We start from the raw sequence: 26,067 nt of genomic DNA, 5'->3' as shown, positions 1-26,067 counted from the left end.
TTTGTATTGCAAAACAAGCCTCTCCGCCCATAGAGAGAGGCTGTATATAGCTCCCATATGCATCACAAAGGATGATGAAAAGCCCCTTCTCCTCTTGGGGGAGGATCTAGATCTGCCCTTGGGGATAAAGTCATGTAGTCTCCCTAGGATGAGCAGTAAATGCTATGGTTAAAGGCATGCAGCCTTTCACAGAATCACAGAATGGCCAAGGTTGGAAGGGACCTCTGGAGATCATTCAGTACAACCCCCCTGCTCAAGCAGGGTCCTCTAGAGCATATTGCCCAGGATCGCGTCCAGACGGGTTTTGAATATCTCCAGGGAAGGAGACTCCGCTACCTCTCTGGGCAACCTGTTCCAGTGCTCCGTCACCCCCACAGTCAAGAAGTTTCTCCTCAGGTTCAGATGGAACTTCCTGTGTTTCAGTTTGTGCCCGTTGCCTCTTGTCCTGTTGCTGGGCACCACGGAGAAGAGTCTGGCCCCATCCTCTTGAGACCCCCTCCTTCAGATACTGGTACACATGGATGAGATCGCCTCTCAGCCTTCTCTTCCCCAGGCTAACCAGGCCCAGCTCTCGCACCTTTCCTCAGAGGAGAGATGCTCCAGTCCCCTCATCCTCTTTGTAGCCCTCCGCTGGACTCTCTCCAGTAGTGCCATGTCTCTCTTGTACTGGGGAGCCCAGAACTGGACAGAGTACTCCAGGGGAGGCCTCCCCAGGGCTGAGGAGAGGGGCAGGATCACCCCCCTCGACCTGCTGGCAACACTCTGCCTAATGCAGCCCAGGAGACCCTTGGCCTTCTTGGCCACAAGGGCACATTGCTGCCTCATGCTCAACCTTGTTGTCCACCAGCACTCCCGGGTGTCCTCCTCTGCAGAGCTGCTTTCCAGCAGGTCAACCCCCAGCCTGTACTGGGGCATGGGGTTATTCCTCCCCAGATGCAGGACCCTGCACTTGCCTCTGTAGAATTTCATGAGGTTCCTCTCGGCCCAGCTCTCCAGCCTGTCGAGGTCCCTCTGAATGGCAGCACAGTCTTCTGGTGTGTCAGTCATTCCCCCCAGTTTAGTATTTATCAGCAGACTTGCTGAGGGTGCACTCTGTGCCTTTCTCCAGGTCACTGATGAATGCATTGAACAAGACTGGACCCAGGACTGACCCCTGGGGGACACCCACCGCTAGCTACAGGCCTGCAGCTTGACTCTGCGCCATTCACCACAACCCTCTGAGCTCGGCCACCCAGCCAGTTCTCAAGCCACCTCACCGTCTACTCATCCAACCCACACTTCCTGAATTTACCTACAAGGATGTGATGGGAGATGACATCCACTGCTCTCCCCTCATCTACCCAGCCAGTCATTCCATCCTAGAAAGCCATCAGATTGGTCAAGCATGATTTCCCTTTGGGGAATCCATGCTGACTACTCCCGATCACCTTCTTGTCCTCCACATGCTTAGAGAGGACCTCCAGGAAGAGCTGCTCCATCAGCTTTCTGGGGATGGAGGTGAGGCTGACAGGCCTGTAGTTCCCGGGGTGGTCCTCCTTCTTGCCCTTTTGGAAGACTGGGGTGACATTGGCCTTCTTCCAGTCCTCAGGCACCTCTCCTGATCTCCAGGACCTTTCCAAGATGATGGAGAGTGGCCTAGCGATAACATCGGCCAGCTCCCTCAGCACTTGTGGGTATTTCCTATGAGGGCCCATGGACTTGTGGATGTCAAGTTTGGACAAAAGATCTCTAACCTGATCCTCCTCCACCAAGGGAGAGTCTTCCTTTCTTCAGCCTTCCTCTCTTGTCCCCAGGGTCTGGAACTCCTGAGGGCTGGCCTTAACAGTGAAGACTGAAGCAAAGAAGGCATTCAGCAACTCTGCCTTCTCTGTATCTTTTGTCAGCAGGGCACCCGCCCCATTCAGCAATGGGCCCGCATTTTCCCTAGTCTTCCTTTTGCTATTGATGTGTTGGAAGAAGCCCTTCTTGTTGTCCTTGACATCCCTTGCCAGATTTCATTCCAACTGGGCCTTAGCCTTCCTCGTCGCATCCCTGCACACTCTGACAACGTCCCTGTATTCCTCCCAAGTGGCCTGTCCCCTTTTCCACATTCTGTACACTTCCTTCTTCTGTTGGAGTTTGGCCAGGAGTTCCTTGCTCCTCCATGCAGGTCTCCTGCTGAATCCGCTTTGCTGGACTTCTTCCTCAGAGGGATGCACTGCTCTTGAGCCTGGAGGAGGTGACGCTGGACTATTAACCAGCTTTCTTGGACCCCTCTTCCTTCTAGGGCCCTACCCCAGGAGATTCCCCTAAGTAGGTCCCTCAAGAGGCCAAAGTTAGCTCTCCTCAAGTCCACGGTTGTGATCCTACTCATTGCCCTGCTCCCTCCTCGGAGGATCCTGAACTCTATCGTCTCAATGATAGAGTTTCCCCATATTTCCCCATTTTCATGCAGCCAGACAAATGCCTAGTAGTGGTGAACCTGGGCTTATGTGTAGCTTTTGAAAGTATAAAGTTTTTGGAAAGTAGCTTGTTTGTCCCCTCTCCCCTCTTCTCCTCTAGAATAAGGATAACTTGAATTAGCTGTGTTTAAGCTTCGACTGAAAGAGTTTATACCCACTAGTATCACCCAGATGCAGACCGTCAAACCTGACAATTCCACTACAGCTGCACTTATTGTGTGTGCAGTGGGGAGCATCTGTCACTGTGCTGTGATGGCCTTAAAAAATGTGAATTTAATTTTCAGTCCATTGTTTCAGTTTTCCAGAGTGAGTATAGTGTAAAGAAAAACTCTTCCAGATGCCCTTTATATCTGGTCTTGTTTTTCCCAGTAAGTTGCAGGGAGGATTTGTCTCTTCAGAGAGTTTCCTGTAGGAAGTGTGTGCTAGGCTGTACTGTCCTGCATGCACAGAAGCCATTAGTAGACATCATTAAATGTTTTCTGCTTGCAGATCCATGTGGAGATCCCCTGAGATAACGTACAGATGTAGCAGTAAACACAAAGCATGTGTTGAGCTGTCACAAGCACAAGAGAGGACATACACAGTGAGGATACACGTGCTTGCTGCACATGGGATGGCTCTTTCCATCTGAGGCTTCAGTAACAATAAAAAGGGGAAAAAGGAGGAGAGAAAATGGGGTGTAAAAAACTTGTCTTTTTTTTTCCCTCTCCATATGGAAATCATTGCTGGCATGGGCATCAGGTTAGAGTGCTGAGAGGGATTAGGGTGGGGCCAGGTTAGGGAACAGAAGAGCAGACTTCCACTTGCCTTACCTCTGGGTGGGGTATGTTTTTAAGTCCCTAGCTTTCTGGTGTTTGCAGGGGTGAAAGAAACCCACCAGCGGTAAACGGATTTAAGATGGGACATGTGTCAAACTCCTCCCTTGGGCTGGTCTTCCTGTTTTTACGAGCGTGTGTTGGCAGGGTGGGTGCTGCATGCTAAAGGTCCTCACGTGTGTGCTCCTAGGGGGGAGTTGCACTGGGCTTTCTACCTTCTTTCATGGACATGGCAGACAAGAGAGGGTAAGAAGGCAAATGTTGGTCACTTCTGCTGTGGGCTGCACGTGGATTAGTAACCTCCAAGTGAAAAGCGGCCAAAGTACAGATTCCAATCCCTTCAACTATCTAGTCGTTTCCCCAAAGCTAACTTTGTCTTTCCAGATACAAAGGCTGATTTGTCTTCTCCATGTTGGCAAGGCTTGCAATCGGCTAACGTTGCCTTTGTTTCCCATAGGCACTGTGAGAGCTGCAGATGGGCTGGGGCGGGAGGCTTCTCAATGCTGGGATTGTTTGCTCGCCGCTCCTGCCTTGCTTGCGGAGCCGGGCAGTGCACACTCGCTCTCTGCCTGCCAAGTGCCTTTTCTGTAATCTCTCTGGCCTCAGAGTTACATACTGCTCCTGAGCTGTGGCAGTCGGGGACTCGACTGCCTCCCTCAAGCTAGGCAAAGCCTGGAGCGACTGTAGAGTGGTTCTGCCAGTTCTCCTCTCACTGTCTGTGTGGGTGCTGCGAGGAGTACAGTCAGGGATGGATGCACAGAGGTGTCTCAAGGCAGCCTGCTGATTTGCTACTGGATATGGCTGTGCAGCTTACTGACAGACCCAGAAGGGCTTCCAAAAGGCAGGTGGGCAGTACCTGGAAGAGCCCCTCAACTGCGCAGGCCTGGGCATGAGCCACTCTGCAGCTACTACCCAGAAGAAGGCAGCAGAACATCAGCATCATCCTCAGCTCCCCTTGCCACCTTGGGCTCCCCCTTGGCCCTCCTGGGGTAAGGATCCATCCCCTAGCACAGGGGAATCTCCTCAGGTGCTGCCTGGGAAGAGATATCTTGGGTGTTCACCCTCTCCGAGGGTGAAGGAGGACTCTGTTCTTAGGAAGTGGTTGTGCTTCTGTTTGGGTCTGAGAAAAGTTACTGAAACAAGAAGGCCCTTTCCAAATGGCAGGTAGTCCTGGTCAGAAGGCAACTGGAGTTTTGTTAGGCTCAGCATTTGCCACGTTCCACTGTATCCCAAGCAGGCCTTGTGGGGAAGAGAAATGGTCTCTGTGTATCCCCACCCCAGCAAGGCTTTGCTGCTTTCTCTTATGACTTTCTTATGAGTAATGAGAAAATGCAACCTTGATGTACCTTCTATTGCATGGTGTGAAACTAGTTGAATTGCAGTATGTGTGTAGTAGATAGCAGTACTTCACTGTTGATGGGAAAAGATGTGTCAAGCAAGGCTCCCCAGAGTGTGTCCTGGACCTGGTTCTGTCCTGTCTTTCCACTAACAGCCGGGGCCACCAAATAGCAGGTTTGTTGTATTCCTGGAGACACAAACTGGATAGGACTGTGAGCCTACTGGAGAGGAAGATGAGAGTTCAGAATGATTTAGACAAAATGAGAGAGCTGGTCTGAGAAAAACAGCATGAATTCAACAGGGATGTTTATGGGATGCTACACTTGGGCAGGAATTATCAGCCCCACAGATACAAGAGAGGAAGAGTGAAGCTGCAGGTGCTCAGGAAAGAATTAGGTGTTTCTTGGATCGCAGGACTCGTGAATCCCTAGGACTGTGCAACTCGGAAAGATAGAGCTCCATAGGAGGGCATACTGCCCACCAGGTAGATGGTCTAATCCTCCTGCTCCATTCCTCTGTGGTAAGGCCTAGCTCTCTGCCTTTCTCTAGGCTCTGTTTGTCCACATCTTTCTTAAACTGGAGAAAGAGAAGTTGGAAAATACTTCCTGCGAGCAGTGAAGGGAAGAACTGGAGTTGCTTTAGTGGAGAAAGGAGCTTAATGGTATGTGGTAGCTCTGCACATACATAATAAATAGCCTATTCTCAATATCCATGTATGGACTATAGGATGACTAACAAGTTAAACTGAAGCAAAAAATATGGTGGTGTGATGTTAGAGAAAACTTCCCAATGGGTTGCCTGTGGAGAACGGTCTCCATTATTGGCACAAGAACAGGTCACACAAAGCAATGGAGTAGGAAATGGGTGGAGGTGGTTCAGTTGAGGGGTATTTGTCCTTCTTTGGTCTCTGCCATCCTATCTGCCTGTGGATCTGCTTGTGAATACCTCCCTGGTAACTGGAACTGTTGCCCAGAGGTTATATTAATGGTGATCATTAATGGAGAGATGGCAAACTGCAAGCACTGTCCTCATCTCTGATCCCCCTTGCAGCACACCTGGTTTTCAAATCAGAGGGTGGAAGGAGAAGAGGGATGAGCAGTGGTGAGCATGGGCTGGGTGGTGGGAACAGGGAGGCCGGAGGGCTGAGCAGGGCAGTAGGGTGGGTGCATGTGGGTCTCTGCGATACTGTGGGTGACTGGCCGGGCAAGGGACACGAGAGGGCAGTGCAGCACCACCACTCTGCCTGCGGTTGCAGGAGCAAGATACTCGGCTATTACCCGCTGGTACCCCCTGGCCTGGGCTGCTCATGGACCCGCTTCTGATGCGTGACTGGGTTGCAGGTTTGACGTTTATATATATGTGTGTGTGTATATGTGTGTATATATCTATACACACACGCACACACATATATATGTATTTGGGATGATCTTTCTCTTAAGAAAATAATGACTTCCCTTTTTAAAGGGGCTGTTTACTGGGCTACAGCTTTTTGCACATTAGATAGAGCTTTTACAAAAGGGAATGTCTGTCACCCAACTCCTTGCAATAGTTTGAGCTCTCTCTATGCAGAGCATCACCTCAGCTGGGTAGCTACATGTCGTTGCTCTCAATCTGGCACAGTAATAGATAGTATTGCATGAGGAAGCTGACAGCAGATAGGTTTTGTGGAGAGCTGGTCTTGCTCTCTGGTCGTCTTGTGCAATGTAATGTTCCTATGACTGCACTCTTTATCCCTGGGTAACAGGCTTGGGAAGGGGGAAAAAATTCTGCGGAAGACTGTGATTAAGAAGCCAAAAGCTCAGCAATGAGGGGCACACAACAAAAATAAATGTCATAAGGTCCTTTCCTCTCTTCTTTGGAAAATGAACTGTGGGAGAGAGATGTGTTGCTCAAATCAAAATTGTAAGCAGGTGGCTCTTTGGCAATATCAGGAGGCAGCGGTGTGTCAGCTGCAGTCTGGTTTAGAAGGTGGGATTCTTATCCAAGTAAATCCGCTTGCCTTGGAGGGGTTGGAGGCCTTCGCCGCTGCACCCCCCCCCCCCCCCCCCCCCCCCCCAAGTTCTGACCTAGAAACTCCTCATTCTGTTTGCTGAGCTGGCTTAGTTAAAGATTTGACTAATATCTAGAGAATCAATTATTCAGTGAATATAGGGAGGGAAGGATAATGTCTGCTCTTGGATTTATGCAAAATTCTTGACTCTGCAAGCAAACCCACTTGCCTGCTGGAATAGGATACCTGGGTAAAAGGCAGATGCTGATCCTTCCACAGGGATCTGCTGCCTTGGTGCTGAAGTCTGTTGAACTTGCACATGTATCTACTATGCCAGTGCATATCATGGTATATATAGTGATTTCTGTCCATTGTTCTAGTTCTTTAACTGATTTAAGTAGTTTAAGCAGGAAAACAATTCTAGCCTTGTGGTCTTTTGCAATGCATTTTCAGTGAGTACTGTTGCTTGACTTTTCTGTAAATCACTGTGTTTGATGTACCTTTTGGGTGTTGTGCCATCCTTGCCATTGCTAAGCCTCCCCACAGTGGCTCCACAACAGAGCTTGGGACAGACACCTCATCGGCCACAGCTAGCCCAAAGTGTCTTTGCTGCATGGGTTTCTGTAGTCCTCCAGCAGTAGGTCCATAGGGATGTGGTAATAAAGCCAAGGCTTTGAGGGATCCTTGGCCTCTTTCCTTGGGATGTTAGAGGGGATGGGCTGGTTTCTTGTAGGTTGGATGTTGCTACCTCATCCAGAAGCCATGCCTGTGTCCCCCTTGTTGGCATAGCCTGAATATGGTGACTAGTTGTGTACTAGTTTGGATATGCTGCAATTTCTGGAGCTTACTTCTTCCTTTGAAGGTGTGCTACTGTGCTCTGGATGATTCCTCAAATGACAGAAACTATTTTTTGTGTTGCAAATAATTGCCTGCCCTGGAGAGTGTATAAAGGCATATATTTCCTTATCTCCAGAGGTCCTTGATATGCTGGTGAAAGTAGAATCTCTATTTAACGATGAAGTAAGGGCATATTGGCCTTTTCTTTCCTTTATGTGCTCCTCTTTCCTTGTGCTGTTTTGGGAGGAAAGAGCATTAAGAGACTGTCAGCAGCAATCTTATTGGTATGTAAGACCTCCATTGCCTTTTGGTGCGTTTTTGGACTTAGGCTGTATCATTGTTGATACACTTTGAAGCTAAGGCACCTTACCAATGTTATAAGAATATTGATATGTAACTTGCAGCCATTCTGGAGTAGCCACATCTCTGCTAACAAAGCTTATAGAGTTAATGCATGTTCCTCAGGAAATTGCCTCTACAAAGTGATTTTGCTGCTCTATGTTCCTCTGCATATGGGGCTTTTGCAGAAAGCAGTGTTTGCCATGGACAGCTTTGTACCTGTGTCAGATATAGCTATGGCACAGACTGGTCGTAAAAAATCTGTTTTTTTTTTTTTTGAAAGCATTACAAATACCTGACACTTTGATTCTCTGGCCTGTAGTGAACTGGCAGTTTTGCTGGCAATGACCATAACACGTTTTCTTTTTTGGCAGAATCATAGCAATAAGCAGCACATGATTTCATTAATAACTTGCAAGTAGCTGCTCACCGGCTGAGCTGCAGGATCTGACTCTATGCACTCCTGCCTCACCCCTAGACTGAAGCGAGCTGCCAAAAAGTGCCAGTGTTCAAGCTGACATGTTTATCTAATAAATAACGTGGGTAGAGCAGAAGCATGCATGCGGCCTCTGAGCACAGATGTTGGCACTGGCTTACCAGGCTGCAGTGCCTCAGCTGCTGAAGCTCACGTAATTGTTGTCCCCCTAAATAAGCCATTTTCTCTGCTGAAGCCACGGCAGGTGCTCTAAGCAGAAAAATGTGGGAGTCTGAGTGCGCTGCCTCCAGCAGGCCCACTGCAAACCTTGCAGATGTCCGGCAATGCTGGAGGATATGTTGGTAAGCAGCTGCTGTCATGACACTCCACCTGTAGGTCCAACTCAACTGCAAAGCCAAGTCTTACTTGTGTCTCCTACACATGCCGTAAGAATTAGCATTTTCAAACCAAGCACCTTTCAGGTGGCTTATAGGCTTCTGTTTTTACATCCTTTTCAACTTTTCTTGCCAGAGAGTTGGCTAACTTTGGTATTTCTGAAATCTGTGGGCATCCTTGCTTTGATCAAAGCAACTATGACTTTCAGCTTTTATCTCCTTTCCTTTTTTAAGTCCACTGTAAGGCTTCTGCACAAGATACTGAACCACATGGGCTTTAAAGGGGGCAAGCGAAGGCTAAGATAGTATGTGGTGGGCTTCAATTTCATCCTGCAACAAGAACTCAGGAAGGTTTGGAGAATGGGAGGAAGATGAGTAAGGGATACTCTTATGGGGCAGGGTTATGCCAGCATACCACCTCTGTCATGGGTGAATATGCAAAACTGTCCTGGAAATTTGTTTGCATGCTGATTTAACACACAAATGTGTGTATTTAAAAATGCACATGCTATGTTGCTGAGTTGTGCTTATGGAATCGCGGCCAGCTCCATAGCAGAGCAAGGGGACTGACACCATACAGCAGTGCTTGCCTGTGTGGGCCATGGGACATTCCCAGAATGGCCTTCCCAGGGAGCAAGGCACCACAGCACTGAAGGTGCGTGAGGGAATTGCTTCAAACAACTTGCTTTGAGGTGCATGGGTGAATATTGCAAACAAACACAACAAAAAAGGTTCACCAAAGTTGGATGTTATCTAACTTGTTATCCAAGTGAGTTCTTTCACTGCATCTATTTCCTTTAGTAAAGTCTGTTTTACTAGCCAGGTTCTGTTGTGGTAGAGTTACTGAATGCTCTCAGAAGATTTGGTCTATGCTGAATTTATTGCAGCTAACATGCTGTTGGTACCCACAGTGCAGCAACATTCTCATCAGAAAGAGGCAGTTGCGGCACACTGAAGAAAACTATGTTTAGCTGTAGTTATTCCAAAAAAGTAATAAGATGCTTTAGTATATGGTGCTCCTGATTGCTGTCAGCTGAGCAAGGAGCATTCTGCACTCTGTCAGCCAGCACCTTGCCATAACACAACCTATGCTGCTTTCCCATCATCCAAGAAACAGGTTCTGGACCTGGTTTTTTCACTGTGGTGAATTGAATTGGTGGCTACTGTGGGTATCAGCTTCTTCAAAGTAACTTGTCCAATTGTATGTCCATATTTGCCTCCTTAGGTGGATGCAATGCGATTGCCTTGTGTTTCTGCACTTGTTTAAAGATTTTCAGGCTGGAAGAAAATAATGCTGTTTGGTCTGTATCTTGGAAGCCTCTTATTATGCCTTGGTGATGGGGCACAGAAGTGGGACATGACTTGGCCACAGGTGAAGGTAACATCTGAAGTGACATCCTGCTTGAGTCATGACACCTACTTCCTGTGCCCAACAGCTAGCTAGGATCTCAGCTTTGTGGCCTGGCTATGGGAAGGCTCCCTTCCTTCCCAGAGGCAGGCCAATGACTAGTTCTTGCCTCTTACTTGCTGTGAACTGCAGTAAGCCTTTTTTGTGGGCCAGGTTGTGCAGAGATGCTGTGCGATCCTCCTTCTCTTACCTGGCTCTTTTGGGAGGCACATATTATGTGGTTTTTTTTGTTTGTTTTAAGTGGTGTTTTATCTTTTGAAAAGTCTGCTCTAGAAAACATGACTCTTCTTTGAAAGAAGAGTGCTGTAAAAAGACTTTCTTGTCCCACTACTCTCTTCCCTGATGGGATTCATTTGCGTCTGCTCCTGTTGGCCTTAGGGTGAGTGCAGCCTGGGGAGAGGGAACTGGAATTAATTCTAGCTGGTGTATCAAGAGAAGCGCTAGGTAATATTTTGGCTTGCCAAAGTGCCAAGGCACTGTTACCCTGGGGAAACTGAAGTCTCCCTCCTCCTTTTTTGGAAATCAAGACCCTTTTTCGGTGTCTTAAGGTCACTTCTTACTCCCCAAAGCATGGGCCTGTTTGCCGCACTCCAGCACCTTTGTGAGCTCCTAGATGCCACCAGGAAACTGCAGGGATTCTGTTGAGCATTGTCTTTTTCTTCCATTAGAAGCAGGAACTCTCTTTCTTTCTGCAGGCACGGTATGCCTACATCTGCACATTTGGTTTACTGCTAATAGTGCTTCTGCTTTACCCATTGATTCCTTTATCCAGGAAGGGCTCATGAGAGCAACTGCGGCTTTCCCTTTGCTCTAAAGAGTCTGTTTAGTTTGTCCATATTGCTGCAATGATTACTAGATTTCATCAGATGAGAGGTGCATGTTTCTTAACAGCTTATGTAATTTCTTCCAGAGGGACACACCACATTAGATCTTTAACCCAGCAAGCTGCTAAGGGAGTGCGCTCAGACTCCACGTATTTGCTATTGATCTTTTACATGGCCGTAATGCTACACGGGAGACTTTACCCTTTGGAATAGCTGGAGGTAGCAAAGTGAGAGCCTTTGGAGGGGTGCCTTGGTGGCAAAGGTCTGCGTTGCTCCTTCACTTCTTCCCAGTCCTTCATTATAATGTCATGTCCTTTGTGTGTCAGGGAAAGCTGATTTCTTGCCATTCTGTGCGCCTTGACGTCACATTAGCTGAGATCTGTGTAGCATGAAATAAGCTGTATAAGAACTGAAATGTGATGTTGCAGGACTGTTTTGAGCAGCCCTATTTGGGGAGGTCACTTCTAGCTTTGATTTCTTTTCCTCCCTTGCCCTGAAGATCCTTGCTTGCCACAATCCCTTAGGAACTTCAAGGTTGCTGACTTTTGGAGGCCTCTGTAGCTTTGGAGAGGTTTTCTATTAAAAAAAAAAAAAATTTAAAGTCAGTTGGTATATTGCGGGACTTAATGTTGTCTGCACTGTTCCTGCAGTTGCTTTTACTGCAGCTGCAAAGGGTGGTAAGGAAGGGAGAAGACTGCACTGGGTCATCTCACACTGTCAGTTCCTACTTTTGCTGATTTTTTTTTTTTTTACTATTGTTTTACTTTCTGCTACCTGTCCTTGCTTGGTTCAAATTCTTTCTTCCTTCCTCTCCCCTACTTGCAATCCTCAGAGTGCTCTCTGCAAGACAGTAGTAATTTGTGAGGAAAGCCCTTGCTCATTTTTCATACTCATCTACCAGGGTAGCTGTTGACTTTGTTGGCAATTGCCTTTGATATAAATTTGCAGTGACATTGACCTGTAAAAGAGTAAATCAAGGACTTGAAGGCAGTGCCTGGGGTGTAGCTTAATAGAGCATAATCTGCCTCTCTGTTCCTCCACACATCTAAGGCAATTAAATAAAAAGACACATCTGCAAATCAGGCAGATTTCAGCCATAGGATGTAGCTTGGGAGAGAGATGGAGGGAGAGAGGAGAGAACGTGTTGAGGGTGGCTGGGACATCTCCATATTTGGGAGGCTGGAAGAAGATATGTTAAGTGTAGACTTACAGAGCTTAGTTCCTGTAGTAGTACTTCTGGGTGAAGCCTGTCTGTTCACGAAGAAGATGGTCTGCATTGTTATTTTACTTATTTTTAACTTTTATTTTTCATGATATATATCTTTATTTGCATCTTGGTGCCTTGAAAAGGTTTTCATACTCTGCATCTCTGTGCTACAATGCAGCTGGGCACCCAGGATGTCTGGACTTAGTGAAGCCAGAAGAGCCCATCCATTATCCTACTCAAGAGGAGTAGGGACTGGCCTACTCACTTGGGACTGGCCGCTTCAGAGTGCAATTCAAAGAGATTTGGGAAGCGACCAAATGGAACAAGAAGAGGTATCTGTTGAGGCAGATTACAGAATCACAGAATGGTTTAGGTTGGAAGGGACCTCTGGAGATCATCTAGTCCAACCTCCCTGCTCAAGCAGGGTCCTCTAGAGCATATTGCCCAGGATCACATCCAGGTGGGTTTTGAATATCTCCAGCGAAGGAGACTCTACCACCTCTCTGGGCAACCTGTTCTGGTGCTCTGTCACCCCCACAGTCAAGAAGTTTCTCCTCAGGTTCAGATGGAACTTCCTGTGTTTCAGTTTGTGCCCGTTGCCTCTTGTCCTGTTGCTGGGCACCACGGAGAAGAGTCTGGCCCCACCCTCTTGACCCATCCCCTTCAGACACTTGTACACATTGATGAGATTGCCTCTCAGTCTTCTCTTCCCCAGGCTGAACAGGCCCAGCTCTCGCAGCCTTTCCTCAGAGGAGAGATGCTCCAGTCCCCTCATCCTCTTTGTAGCCCTCCGCTGGACTCTCTCCAGGAGTGCCATGTCTCTCTTGTACTGGGGAGCCCAGAACTGGACACAGTACTCCAGGGGAGGCCTCCCCAGGGCTGAGGAGAGGGGCAGGATCACCCCCCTCGACCTGCTGGCAACACTCCGCCTAACGCAGCCCAGGAGACCCTTGGCCTTCTTGGCCACAAGGGCACATTGCTGCCTCATGCTCAACCTTGTTGTCCACCAGCACTCCCGGGTGTCCTCCTCTGCAGAGCTGCTTTCCAGCAGGTCAACCCCCAGCCTGTACTGGGGCATGGGGTTATTCCTCCCCAGATGCAGGACCCTGCACTTGCCTCTGTAGAATTTCATGAGGTTCCTCTCGGCCCAGCTCTCCAGCCTGTCGAGGTCCCTCTGAATGGCAGCACAGTCTTCTGGTGTGTCAGTCATTCCCCCCAGTTTAGTATTTATCAGCAGACTTGCTGAGGGTGCACTCTGTGCCTTTCTCCATGTCACTGATGAATGCATTGAACAAGACTGGACCCAGGACTGACCCCTGGGGGACACCAATAGCTACAGGCCTCCAACTTGACTCTGCGCCATTCACCACAACCCTCTGAGCTCGGCCATCCAGCCAGTTCTCAAGCCACCTCACTGTCCACTCATTCAACCCACACTTCCTGAATTTACCTATGAGGGTGTGATGGAAGACAGTGTCAAAAGCCTGGCTGAAGTCCAGGGAGACAACATCCGCTGCTCTCCCCTCATCTACCCAGCCAGTCATTCCATCCTAGAAAGCCATCAGATTGGTCAAGCATGATTTCCCTTTGGGGAATCCATGCTGACTACTCCCGATCACCTTCTTGTCCTCCACATGCTTAGAGAGGACCTCCAGGAAGAGCCGTTCCATCAGCTTTCCAGGGATGGAGGTGAGGCTGACAGGCCTGGGGTTTCCTGGCTCCTCCTCCTTGCCCTTTTGGAAGACTGGGGTGACATTGGCCTTCTTCCAGTCCTCAGGCACCTCTCCTGATCTCCAGGACCTTTCCAAGATGATGGAGAGTGGCCTAGCGATAACATCGGCCAGCTCCCTCAGCACTTGTGGGTATTTCCTATGAGGGCCCATGGACTTGTGGATGTCAAGTTTGGACAAAAGATCTCTAATCTGATCCTCCTCGACCAGGGGAGAGTCTTCCTTTCTCCAGACTTTCTGTCTTGTCCCCAGGGTCTGGGGGCTGGCCTTAGCAGTGAAGACTGAAGCAAAGAAGGCATTCAGCAACTCTGCCTTCTCTGTATCTTTTGTCAGCAGGGCACCCGCCCCATTCAGCAGTGGGCCCACATTTTCCCTCGTCTTCCTTCTGAGATCAGACTCACCTGTGATATTATCATACTGATATAGATACTGTGAGTGCTGTGCAGTGATGAAGTGATTGTAATGTGGAAGCTGCTTAAATTGCCAGAGCTGTCCTATTATTGGTTAATCTTATTCCTGAGCCCAGTGGGGCTTGTTGTGCTGTTATAAATGTATTCATCCATGTTCCTTTTTGGGTCTGGCTGTGCTCATCAGAACTTACGTATCCCTGTGTCTTGGTCAATATCATCCCACCAGCAAATACGTATAGTGAAAACATGTTTGCTGTGCTCTGGTATTTTCACCTTCACTGCTTGTTTGAATTTGCCCTGCTCCATGTACTAGATGCAGAGTGACCTTTAAAGCATTTTTTTTCTGTGTGTGCATTAGGATGCTGCCCACTTATTTCCTCAGATGCTTTCAGAGTGCCATTGCATGCCTGGAGTTGTCAGGGAGCGATCCCCACTGCTTGCAACATGCTAGAGAGGATGAGGGTTATGCTTTCTCAGTTTTGTGTCTCCTGTGCCAGAGTGATGTGAGAGAGTTCTTCCCTCCATGCGTGTCACTCCTTCTTTACCTTGCTGGCATGGGGACCACAGGATAGCCTTGGGTGGAGCTGTGCTAGGGATGCCAAGTTGAGACAATTGCAAAAGGAAGGAAGGAAAAAAGAAAACTTTGTTCAAAAAGCGCTGGTGACAGGGGAGGGGAGGTAGCTTTCCAGTGACTAGCTGCTGCTTGGAGGCTGGAATTAAATTCACTGCCACTGCGGAAGCAGAAGTGGTGCAGAACATCACAGCCTTTAGCTGGATTTCATGGAAAGGGTTTTTACCAAAACTGTACTGTTGCAGGGACCAATCTTTCCATGGTCCTGGTAGCAGAGGGGAGTGCATGTTTCACTATCGATGGAGGAAAAACTTGGCTTAATTTGAAAAATGAATGACTGGGAAGACACAGCTGTGTTGGAAATATTACCCATCTTCAGCAATGCCTCAGGATATTAGAGCAGAATGAGAGAAATGCAATTTGGTATTTTATCAGCTTGAATGCTGCTGAGCAACACAAGAGATGGGTCTGCTGGCTCACGGATGTGGAGGGCTCAGGCAGCTGGCCGGCTTGTGAACTGGTCAGCTGCATGGTGCTGGCTCACTGTTTTTATACTCTGCAGCAGCTGAAAACAAGGAAGCCCCAGAAGTGTGCTGTATTTCGCAGCTCTGCCAGGCTTGTCGTGGGGATGCTACCTGAGTTGGAGGGCAGAGCAGTCTGTACAAATGGCAGAGATGACCCATGTGATGACCTTCTAGGAAACACTCCACCGTGTTAGGGAAACCCATCAACTTTTGTCTCTAATCTATTTCTGCTCAGGTTGGCCTTTTGCTTTCTGTGTATTAGCAAAGTGCTGCGGTGTTCAGGCTCCAGAAAGATTCTAAAGAGAATGATGATTGATCTAATTTTTTGCAGCTGTGTGCCTTCTTTTTTCAGAATCTTTCTTTTGGGGTTTTTGGAAGTGAGGGATTTTGTTTGCATGCCCCCTTCATGTGGGTTTGGCAAGTGTGCATCCACAGATGTCACAGCATTGTGAAAAAAGGTTGTTGACTGTCCCTTCGAGCTCCTTTTGGGAGCTCAAACCGGAGATCAGAGACAGCAGCACCTTGACTTTTGCCTTGAGGCCTGGTAGAGGGGTTATATACTGATTTTAATCAGCTAGGATATTGCACAATATTGGACACACTGTTGAACTGCACCACTGAGCTCTCCCTGCCTCCTGCAGCTTGATGGTGGTGACGTCTGAGGCCATTCCCCTGGTGCCTTGCTGCTGAGTCCCCACCCCCCACTGCAGCGGAGTTGTCGGAGGGCTCTGTACCGTGTGTAAAGGTGCGTCATAACGCTGTTGAAGAGGGCTGGAAACTGGTGATCTCTCGTAGAAGGAGAAAGGCTCTTGCTCCTCCTCAAGAGTTGCCTGTGAAGAACAAGTTTAGCACCCTTCAAGCTGAGGAGGAGCTGGGCATGGCTCCAAGGGAGGCAACTGGCCTGGCAGACCCTGTGCCATGCAGGAACCCCCGGAAGAAGCGGCGAGTGATTGTTATGGGTGACTCCCTGCTGCAGGGGACAGAGGCACCTATCTGCCGACCTGACCTCTTGTCCAGAGAGGTTTGCTGCCTGCCGGGGGCTCGAATAAGAGATGTCATGGAAAGACTGCCAAGGCTTGTCCATGCATCGGACTACTATCCTCTGCTGCTCTTCCACGTGGGCGCTAACGACACAAAAGGCAAACTGGAAACCATCAAACGGGACTTCAGAGCTCTGGGAATGGTGGTCAAGGGTCTGGGAGGCCAGGTCGTTTTCTCCTCAATCTTGCCTGTGAGGGGAAAGGACGGGAGGAGGAGTAGATGAGTTTTCCAAGTTAGCAGCTGGCTGCGCTGCTGGTGTTGGCAACAGGGCTTTGGTTTCTATGACCATGGGACCCTGTTTGAAGATCAACAGCTGATAGGGAGCAATGGGATCCACGTTACCAAGCGGGGCACGCACGTCTTTGCCAACAGGTTGGCCAGCCTGGTAAGGAGGGCTTTAAACTAGGCAAGATGGGGGAAGGGGAGGGGGAGTGGCAGGGGAGTCAGTAAAACACTGCTCAAGTCAGGATGCCTCCAGCGGGTGCATGCAGCCAGGGGAGACAGCATGCAACATGGCTATGGAGGATCCTCTTGCACCTCTCCTGGGAAGCTTGCATGCTTGACTGGCTCTCTGAAATGCCTGTACACCAATGCACACAGCATGGGGAATAACCAGGAAGAGTTAGAGATCTGTGTGCGGTCGCAGGGCCATGATCTCATTGCAGTGACAGAGACATGGTGGGGTAGTTCACATGACTGGGATGCTGTCATGGATGGCTATGTGCTTTTTAGGAAAGACAGGCCAGGAAGGCGAGGTGGTGGAGTTGCCCTTTATGTGAGGGAGCAACTAGAACGTATGGAGCTCTGCCTCGGGGTGGATGAAGAGCAAGTTGAGAGCCTATGGGTAAGGATCAAAGGGCAGGCTAACATGGGTGACACTGTTGTGGGGGTTTACTACAGGCCACCTGACCAGGACGAAGTCATCGATGAGGCCTTCTACCGACAGCTGGAAGTAGCCTCACGATCACAGGCCCTGGTTCTCATGGGGGGGCTTCAACCACCCTGACATCTGTTGGCAAGACAGCACAGCTAGGCACAAAGGGTCAAGGAGGTTCCTGCAGAGGATTGATGATAATTTCTTGACCCAGGTGGTGGAGACGCCAACAAAGAGAGGTGCAATGCTAGAGAGGGTCTAGTTGGAGATGTGAAGGTTGGGGGCAGCCTTGGCTGCAGTGACCATGAGATGGTGGAGTTCAGGATCCTCCGAGGAGGGAGCAGGGCAATGAGTAGGATCACAACCGTGGACTTGAGGAGAGCTAACTTTGGCCTCTTGAGGGACCTACTTAGGGGAATCTCCTGGGGTAGGGCCCTAGAAGGAAGAGGGGTCCAAGAAAGCTGGTTAATAGTCCAGCGTCACCTCCTCCAGGCTCAAGAGCAGTGCATCCCTCTGAGGAAGAAGTCCAGCAAAGCGGATTCAGCAGGAGACCTGCATGGAGGAGCAAGGAACTCCTGGCCAAACTCCAACAGAAGAAGGAAGTGTACAGAATGTGGAAAAGGGGACAGGCCACTTGGGAGGAATACAGGGACGTTGTCAGAGTGTGCAGGGATGCGACGAGGAAGGCTAAGGCCCAGTTGGAATGAAATCTGGCAAGGGATGTCAAGGACAACAAGAAGGGCTTCTTCCAACACATCAATAGCAAAAGGAAGACTAGGGAAAATGCGGGCCCATTGCTGAATGGGGCGGGTGCCCTGCTGACAAAAGATACAGAGAAGGCAGAGTTGCTGAATGCCTTCTTTGCTTCAGTCTTCACTGTTAAGGCCAGCCCTCAGGAGTTCCAGACCCTGGGGACAAGAGAGGAAGGCTGAAGAAAGGAAGACTCTCCCTTGGTGGAGGAGGATCAGGTTAGAGATCTTTTGTCCAAACTTGACATCCACAAGTCCATGGGCCCTCATAGGAAATACCCACAAGTGCTGAGGGAGCTGGCCGATGTTATCGCTAGGCCACTCTCCATCATCTTGGAAAGGTCCTGGAGATCAGGAGAGGTGCCTGAGGACTGGAAGAAGGCCAATGTCACCCCAGTCTTCCAAAAGGGCAAGAAGGCGGAGCCAGGAAACCCCAGGCCTGTCAGCCTCACCTCCATCCCTGGAAAGTGGATGGAACAGCTCCTCCTGGAGGTCCTCTCTAAGCATGTGGAGGACAAGAAGGTGATCGGGAGTAGTCAGCATGGATTCCCCAAAGGGAAATCATGCTTGACCAATCTGATGGCTTTCTAGGATGGAATGACTGGCTGGGTAGATGAGGGGAGAGCAGTGGATGTTGTCTACCTGGACTTGAGCAAGGCTTTGGACACTGTCTCCCATCACATCCTCCTAGGTAAGCTCAGGAAGTGTGGGCTAGACGAGTGGACAGTGAGGTGGCTTGAGAACTGGCTGGATGGCCGAGCTCAGAGGTTGTGGTGAATGGCGCAGAGTCAAGCTGCAGGCCTGTAGCTAGCGGTGGGTGCCCCCCAGGGGTCAGTCCTGGGTCCAGTCTTGTTCAATGCATTCATCAGTGACCTGGAGGAAGGCACAGAGTGCACCCTCAGCAAGTCTGCTGATAAATACTAAACTGGGGGGAGTGGCTGTCACACCAGAAGACTGTGCTGCCATTCAGAGGGACCTCGACAGGCTGGAGAGCTGGGCCGAGAGGAACCTCATGAAATTCTACAGAGGCAAGTGCAGGGTCCTGCATCTGGGGAAGTCCTAGTGGACAACAAGGTTGAGCATGAGGCAGCAATGTGCCCTTGTGGCCAAGAAGGCCAAGGGTCTCCTGGGCTGCATTAGGCAGAGTGTTGCCAGCAGGTCGAGGGGGGTGATCCTGCCCCTCTCCTCAGCCCTGGGGAGGCCTCCCCTGGAGTACTCTGTCCAGTTCTGGGCTCCCCAGTACAAGAGAGACATGGCACTCCTGGAGAGAGTCCAGCGGAGGGCTACAAAGAGGATGAGGGGACTGGAGCATCTCTCCTCTGAGGAAAGGCTGCGAGAGCTGGGCCTGTTCAGCCTGGGGAAGAGAAGGCTGAGAGGTGATCTCATCAATGTGTACAAGTGTCTGAAGGGGATGGGTCAAGAGGGTGGGGCCAGACTCTTCTCCGTGGTGCCCAGCAACAGGACAAGAGGCAACGGGCACAAACTGAAACACAGGAAGTTCCATCTGAACCTGAGGAGAAACTTCTTGACTGTGAGGGTGACAGAGCACCAGAACAGGTTGCCCAGAGAGGTGGTAGAGTCTCCTTCGCTGGAGATATTCAAAACCCGTCTGGATGTGATCCTGGGCAATATGCTCTAGAGGACCCTGCTTGAGCAGGGAGGTTGGACTAGATGATCTCCAGAGGTCCCTTCCAACCTAAACCATTCTGTGATTCTGTAATATGAAACTTTTTCATCCTGCAGATAGCACGCTGAGAAGTGCTGCTGATCACAGAATCACAGAATCGTCCTGTCTGAGAAATGCTGGTGATGTGTGATGTTACTGGCAATGTGTTTTTTGTGCTTATGTATAGGTGTATATCACAGTTGAAACAAGGTTTCTAGACGTGTGATGAACAAACCCCGGTGCACTGTATTTCAAGCTTTTTGCTGTCTTTGGAGTGTTATGGGACGTGCTGCTTTGAAGAGTGCCTTGGTGTTTTTGGCTTGTGATAGCCTTAGGTGTATGTATACGTTTATGTGTAGAGGTAGTATGCATAGAAGGTGTAGTAAGTACCCTATGCTATCAGACACCCTTACAATACTGGTATTTGGGTCTCAAAAGACTGACACAAGGAACCATTGACCATCAGTACCTCATGCTGCACCATTTCCTCCACTGTGGTGGTTGGCACCTGGTGAAGAAGTTTCACTTTCCAAGTTTTTTTATTTTTTAAGTGAAAGGCATATTTCCCACCTCGTGGTTGTTTCCCAGCAGTCACTGTTTGGAACAGTTACTATGAGTTATTTTTGCTTCTCATGTTGAAAAGGTGTGGTTAGATGTTCAGGCGTCTTGCTCCCATGAAGCATGGACCTGGCTGCAGTACTGAGACCTCCTTCCTCTGCACTTTAGGCAATGTACAGCCTCTGCTAGTTGGTTTCCTTCTCTCTGTGCTAACCCTGACCAAATAGAAGCACAGCTTGACAGATCCTAACAGAGGTGTTCATAAAAAGCTGCTTCACAGTTTCTTTTGGGGTTTGAATTATGCCAGAAATCCAGTGGATCCTTAACCCTGTTTGGTAGAAACACCCATGACTAAAGCCTCTGGCCAGTTAGCACTTAATGTTTGAGTTTTTTTTTTTAATGTGTTTCTAAACAGCTTTCCTAGTTAAGTAGTAGTTATGCTGAGTGTTAATTTTGCCTGGCCTTTCCTCAAGCTTATGAAGTCTAGACTCTGGGAGAATACTAGGATGCTTTACAAGGCTTCGCAGGGTGTCCTCTCACAGCTCTGTGGGCGCAGCTTCACGTTGCATGTAATCTGGTGGGCTGCCTCATGAGGAAAGGTCTGGCCCCCCTCCATCTCCCCAGACCAACCCACAGTGCTCCTCTGCCCTTGTGTCTGATCTAGCCACAGTGGGGCCACAGGATGAGTTGCTTCACTGCGTTTATCTAATGGAAACTGAGGCTGTGTGGGTGGACTGGTTTGTTTTCTGATTTGTACAAGACCAGCTGAACTGACTCATCCTGTGGCTGCCTGGTCCGTTTCTACTCACGTTTTTGGGGGGTTTCTATTCCAAAGATTATAATTCCTGTTCACAGGTAAGTGGCTGGGACAGCAAACCCCGCAGTGTGACATGGGTGTCTATCCCAAAGTAAGTCCCTGTCAGCCTGCCCAGAAATGTCTTCAGTGTGTTTCTTTTCCCTTTACTCAGTACTGTGCCAGCATTCTTTCAAAGCAGTAAGGTAAAGAAAGAATTAGGGCACCAGCCAGGAAGACTTGCAGTGGGAGAAGGACACAGGATGTCAGCAAAGTCTCCCTTCCCCTCTATTTCTTCCCTGCCTCCCCCTCCAGCAGAAACTTTGGTCACGTCATACAAGGATGAAATGTTGCCTATGGACCATGTAACAGCATGAGTGTAACATGAGTGTATGGAAAAACAGGAGTGGAAAAACTGAGGTTCCTTAGGGCTTGTGCAGATTAGCTTGAAATATAGTGGATTGTAGTGCAAGATATTAAAAACTACCAAGTGCCCTGAGATTTCCTGGGAGCTTTGAGTGTAGTTGCCCCATGAAGCCACAGCTAATTCCACTGATTTCCCTCAGGTCTACCAGGGAAAATTTGGACTGCAGATATCCTTGAAGTCACAGGGCTTGAAGAGCTAATTTTTATCACCTAAGCAGTTCTATAATTAAAGATCTTTCACTGCTAATGATATGATGAGGCTCTGACTAGAGAAAGTAATGAATTGGAAGTGTATGGCAATTGAGATTATCTCAGGTGATTGGTCCCAATATGTACAACTTCATATTTTGTCAATTAAAGACCTCAAGGCTTTCTCTCATTTTCCTTAGAGGAATGCTTGGTGGTAAGCAATTGTGTGTTACAACCTAGATAGCATGTGATTGAACCTTATAGAAATGCAAATCCTTTGGGCTGACTGAGATGGAAATTACCAGAACAAAACAGCCTGATATTTTTCCATGATGTCAGCTAAAATATATGGGAATTTTCTGTGTCTGACTGAGGTTTGAAGCACTTCTAGGAATTAAAGCAAAGTTCTTCCTGTAACTTGATTCAGCTGTGTAGAGCATCTGTGTAATATTTATTTTGCATGTTAGCTTTCAATATTTTTACTTGTATTGCTAAAGATAGGATGTAACCTGGTTTTTCAGCCTTTCTTTTTAAAATTTAAATAGATTGAAGGATTTATTTCCCCTTGAATATTATTTAGGTTCGGTACTTTGTTTGGCAGTCCTGGAGGTTTTTATACTACTGTTAACATTTTAGAAGTTTTAGAGATTTTTTTTTTACTTTGCTTGTTTTAATTAAATTGCTATAACCTAGGGGAAATCTTTCAGTTAAATTAAAAATCAAAACCTTATATTGAATAAATCCAACATCCCTGTTTATCTGATCATTGTGCTGTTCAGAGTTTTGACATGAGAAGTTAAAATTTAACTCTGGGCTGAAAAGTTTGCAAACCTTGACTGCAACAGGCATGGCCAACTCTATTGTAAGAGGATTACGTTAATCTATTGTTTGGGAAGGAAGCTAAGATTTTAATAGACTCCATTTTGATGTAGTATTGGGACAACTACTGGGTGAAAGGAGAGAAGAAAAAGATTGAAAATAGAAATATCTTTCCCTAGTTTATATGAGTGCCTGTTGTTGGACCCTTGGGCTGCAGTTGTTGAAGAATATAGTGTTTCTCTGGGATGGGTGCCTGACCGTACAGCCCCTGTGCCCTTTTGAAGGGTGGTAACGTCTGTATTTCTGCTATCCTGTCTGCAGAGTTTGGATTGTCTCCTGAATGTGGTCCTTCCAGGTGAGGTGAGCCCAGGGGGCAGCAAGTGCTGGATGCCACTTCTCTTCTTGCCTGATGAGAAAATACTGTCAAATTTCTAGAATCAATGGAAGGACTTAGTGAAGGGGCATTCAAAGAGAAGCTTCAAGTTGCTGATGTGTAATTTCCCAGAGGGGTTCTTGCATTTACCCTTAATTTCCTTCAAAGTGGGCCACGCAAAAGTGCTTGAAGGTCTAGGCAGGAAGCAGGTCAGAGAGCTCATTCTGTTTATTCTTTTATGTCCCTTACCTGGCAGTTAATTGTGTTTTTGGCATGCTCCCTCTGCAGCCTGTGGATACTCTACAGTGCTGTTCACAGCATTCCCAGTAAAGCACACTTTTTGTTGCCCAGCTTACCTCCTGTGCATCCTCGATGCTGAGCCTTTTGTAGATGGGATAACCCTATAGCCTGGTCTTTGGTTTAGACGTTATCCATTAGTTGCATCTCTTTCAGGTAGTAGTAAGCGAAGTGAAGCGAAGTGGCCAGGGTGAAGGAAGAAGCAGAGAGATGGTGAGCAGTTGCTTTGATGTATACAGGATCAGGAGCAAGGAGAATGAAATGTGCCATGAAAGCTATTTACTCGTACAGGCAGGATGCCTTTGGCTACATAGTTTGGAAGTTGAGCACAAATAGGTGTCTCTTTCCATCTCTTCCACTTCTGCCTCATGTGGGCTCTTTCTTTCTCTGAATAGACCTTGACAAGTCCTGGCACCTTTTGGGAAGAGGGAAAGGAGAAATCCACAAACAACCTATCTTGTCTAGGCTGCCTTAGGAGGAGTGTGCTATGCTGCTAAGGAAACCTTTGTAACATGACAAGTAGGTGCCTCAGGTGTTAGATAGCATGATACCTAAATGTTACAGTCCCAGATGAAATCTGTGCTCTGATTAGAGATGAGCGCCCTATCCCAGCACACCCCTTTTCCCCCAGCCTGCACCCTAAGGCTTTGCATGTCAGGCTCAACCTGATCTGGAGAAGATGCATCCCCAGTGTGGAGAAGAGTGATGATGCCTGCTGAGCATGCGTTTTGGACATGGAAATGGAAGGAGGAGTGCTGGCAGGTGTGCTGCAGCTGACTGGGAAAAGTGTGAGCTGCCTCATAGCTCACAGGGATGCTGCACTTGGAGAGACCAAGTCCAAGGCAGCCAGTCATGGGTAACTCACTGCTGTGCCAGGGTCTGTGCAGTCACCTGCCAACTTGGAAGGCAACTTTGTAATGCTGAAGGGAGGCCACTGAACCAGAGAAGCTGCCTGAAGTACATCTTTTACAGGGGGAAGGAGAAACCAGTTATGGGGAACCAGGAGTAAGAGGGGACTCTTCCTCATCAGAAATAAAGATAGGCACAAGTAATTGTTTATAAATGCAGGCTGCTTTATTGATTGTAGGTCTGATATTCTCTGAGCCTGGGGGCTTCTCACTTAATATTGATTGTTATTTTTCTAGGACTGAAGAAGTTTTGCTGGGCTGTAGTTGCAAGAATTGTTCTCTTTTCTATTTTCTATTGACAGCTTTTCCACTTTTTCTTCGGGCTTTTGCCAGGGTTTTGGGGGGAAGATAACAATCGTTTCAATGACTTCTGAACTATGTCTTTTCACAGGCTGACTGAGGATAAGAGGGTGAGGATGGGATAGTTCATATCGTATTTGTCCATCAGAGTTTTTACATGACAGAATTGAGCAAGTTTGGGGTTGGATGTCAGCAGGCAATGGGGTGCAGTGCCATGGTACCTGCATGGTGCAAAACGAGGTATGGCACCGCTTAGCTGTGCTGCCTATGAGAGATACTCAGGACAACTCCAAACAGGCAGATCTTCAATTTATTTTGCCATTGGTTCTCTTCAATTTATTTTGCCATTGGTTCTCTTTTTGCCAAGTTCCTTCCTCGTTACTTCACTGGTGCCGTTTTATACTTTACTGTCTTTGAAAAGACTAAACACCTTCCCCCTACCCCGAGAAGACCAATTTTCTCTCTCTTTCTTCTTAGGAAACTTATAAAAGCACCTCTGACTCCTTCAGCTGGTTGTATGGCCATCTGTTTTTTGCTGCCCTTATCTTTCCCCTGCAAGCCTGAGCTAGGTTTTTTTGCCATCTTCAAGGAGTAGGCATGAGGGATGTCCCTGCTTTGGAAGGTAATTGTCCCTGCGTGCACTTTGATTTAACTGAACAGTGTTGCATTCAGGGAGAACCCTTTCAAGTGGGATGAAATAACTCAGTAGTTCCCATTGATCAAGGGGTTAAAAAGAGAATTAGGTTGCACGTGCACACACATCCCATGCTGCTCTGAAAAGGGACAAATGCTGATGAGCTGCTGCAGGCAGATAAACAGATCAGCTCTGTGCATTCAGCACTAGGTGAAAGTTGCTGCTATTTTCGCACTGCAGAAACCAACCACCCTTTTGGATGGCAGTTATGCCTCTGCCTTCCTGCATACATCTCTGCAAAGATGAATTTTGAGCCAAACGCAGCAATAAATACTCAGTAAATACTCATTTGCGCTAGAGTGCTTTGGCCCTAGTGCATTTCAGTCTGTGGGGAAAGGAGTTAGGTGCTGTTTTCCCTGTCCTTTGGTGCGAGGGGAGAGTTTTTTGACAGGCTATGAGCAGGGTGCCACCAGCTGGGCTCCCAGCATCCTGGAGTGCATCTTAACTCTTTAATGTGACTGATCCCCTCCTTTCCCTGTGCTTCGTGCACAGAAAAGTGGCTCAAATTACAAGACAAAAGGTATTTGAAGCCTATACCTGCATAATTCAATGCTGTTTCCAAGAATGAGCATATTTTGGCTATAGCTTGAGCAGCGCATTTAGATTTACTGCTGGAATTAGACTAATTTTACAAAATGAATTATAATGCACCGATACAGCAGGCAAATTAGTAAATTGATGCGGCTGGTTTATGCTAGGTATCAGCACAGAAATTTGGATGTAATGCAATATAACTGACAATTAAAGCAAAGTACCTAGTTAGACTGAAATTATAGTGTCTCTAGTATACTCTGCTTTTTATTACAACTATATTAAAATGTAGCACTTCCATAGGGCTTTGTCTCTGCTGATAAGCATGCATTAGTCACAAGATTGTTGTTATTTATTTTGATTCAGTAGCAGTTGGTCTTCAGAAGTGTCAGGTCATGTTTTTCCAGGGCTGTGGGCAACAGCAAGGACCTGCAGTTTGTTATGCTACCATGGGCATGATGCATGGCTACTCATCAAAAGGAGATATTTTGCGGGGCTATTTTGCCTATAAGGATCCGACACGGTGATGAGTCTTATGTCAGCAAATGCCCAAGGAATGAGCAGCTCATACTTGCACATAATACACATATTTTTGTTTGACTTCT

The 26,067-nt window shown here is 48.0% G+C and overlaps 1 protein-coding gene across 7 annotated transcripts in view; it reads left to right on the top strand.

Annotated features, from left to right (window-relative positions):
• The window catches only part of LOC104142271 (ankyrin repeat and fibronectin type-III domain-containing protein 1), a 348,255-nt gene that overhangs the window by 43,750 nt on the left and 278,438 nt on the right, over positions 1-26,067 (top strand). The gene's annotated exons all lie outside the window — the stretch shown is intronic.

The sequence above is a fragment of the Struthio camelus genome, chromosome 15 (genome assembly GCF_040807025.1).
Source record: "Struthio camelus isolate bStrCam1 chromosome 15, bStrCam1.hap1, whole genome shotgun sequence".
NCBI lineage: Eukaryota > Metazoa > Chordata > Aves > Struthioniformes > Struthionidae > Struthio > Struthio camelus.
This window is presented reverse-complemented; position numbering and strand designations above follow the sequence as displayed.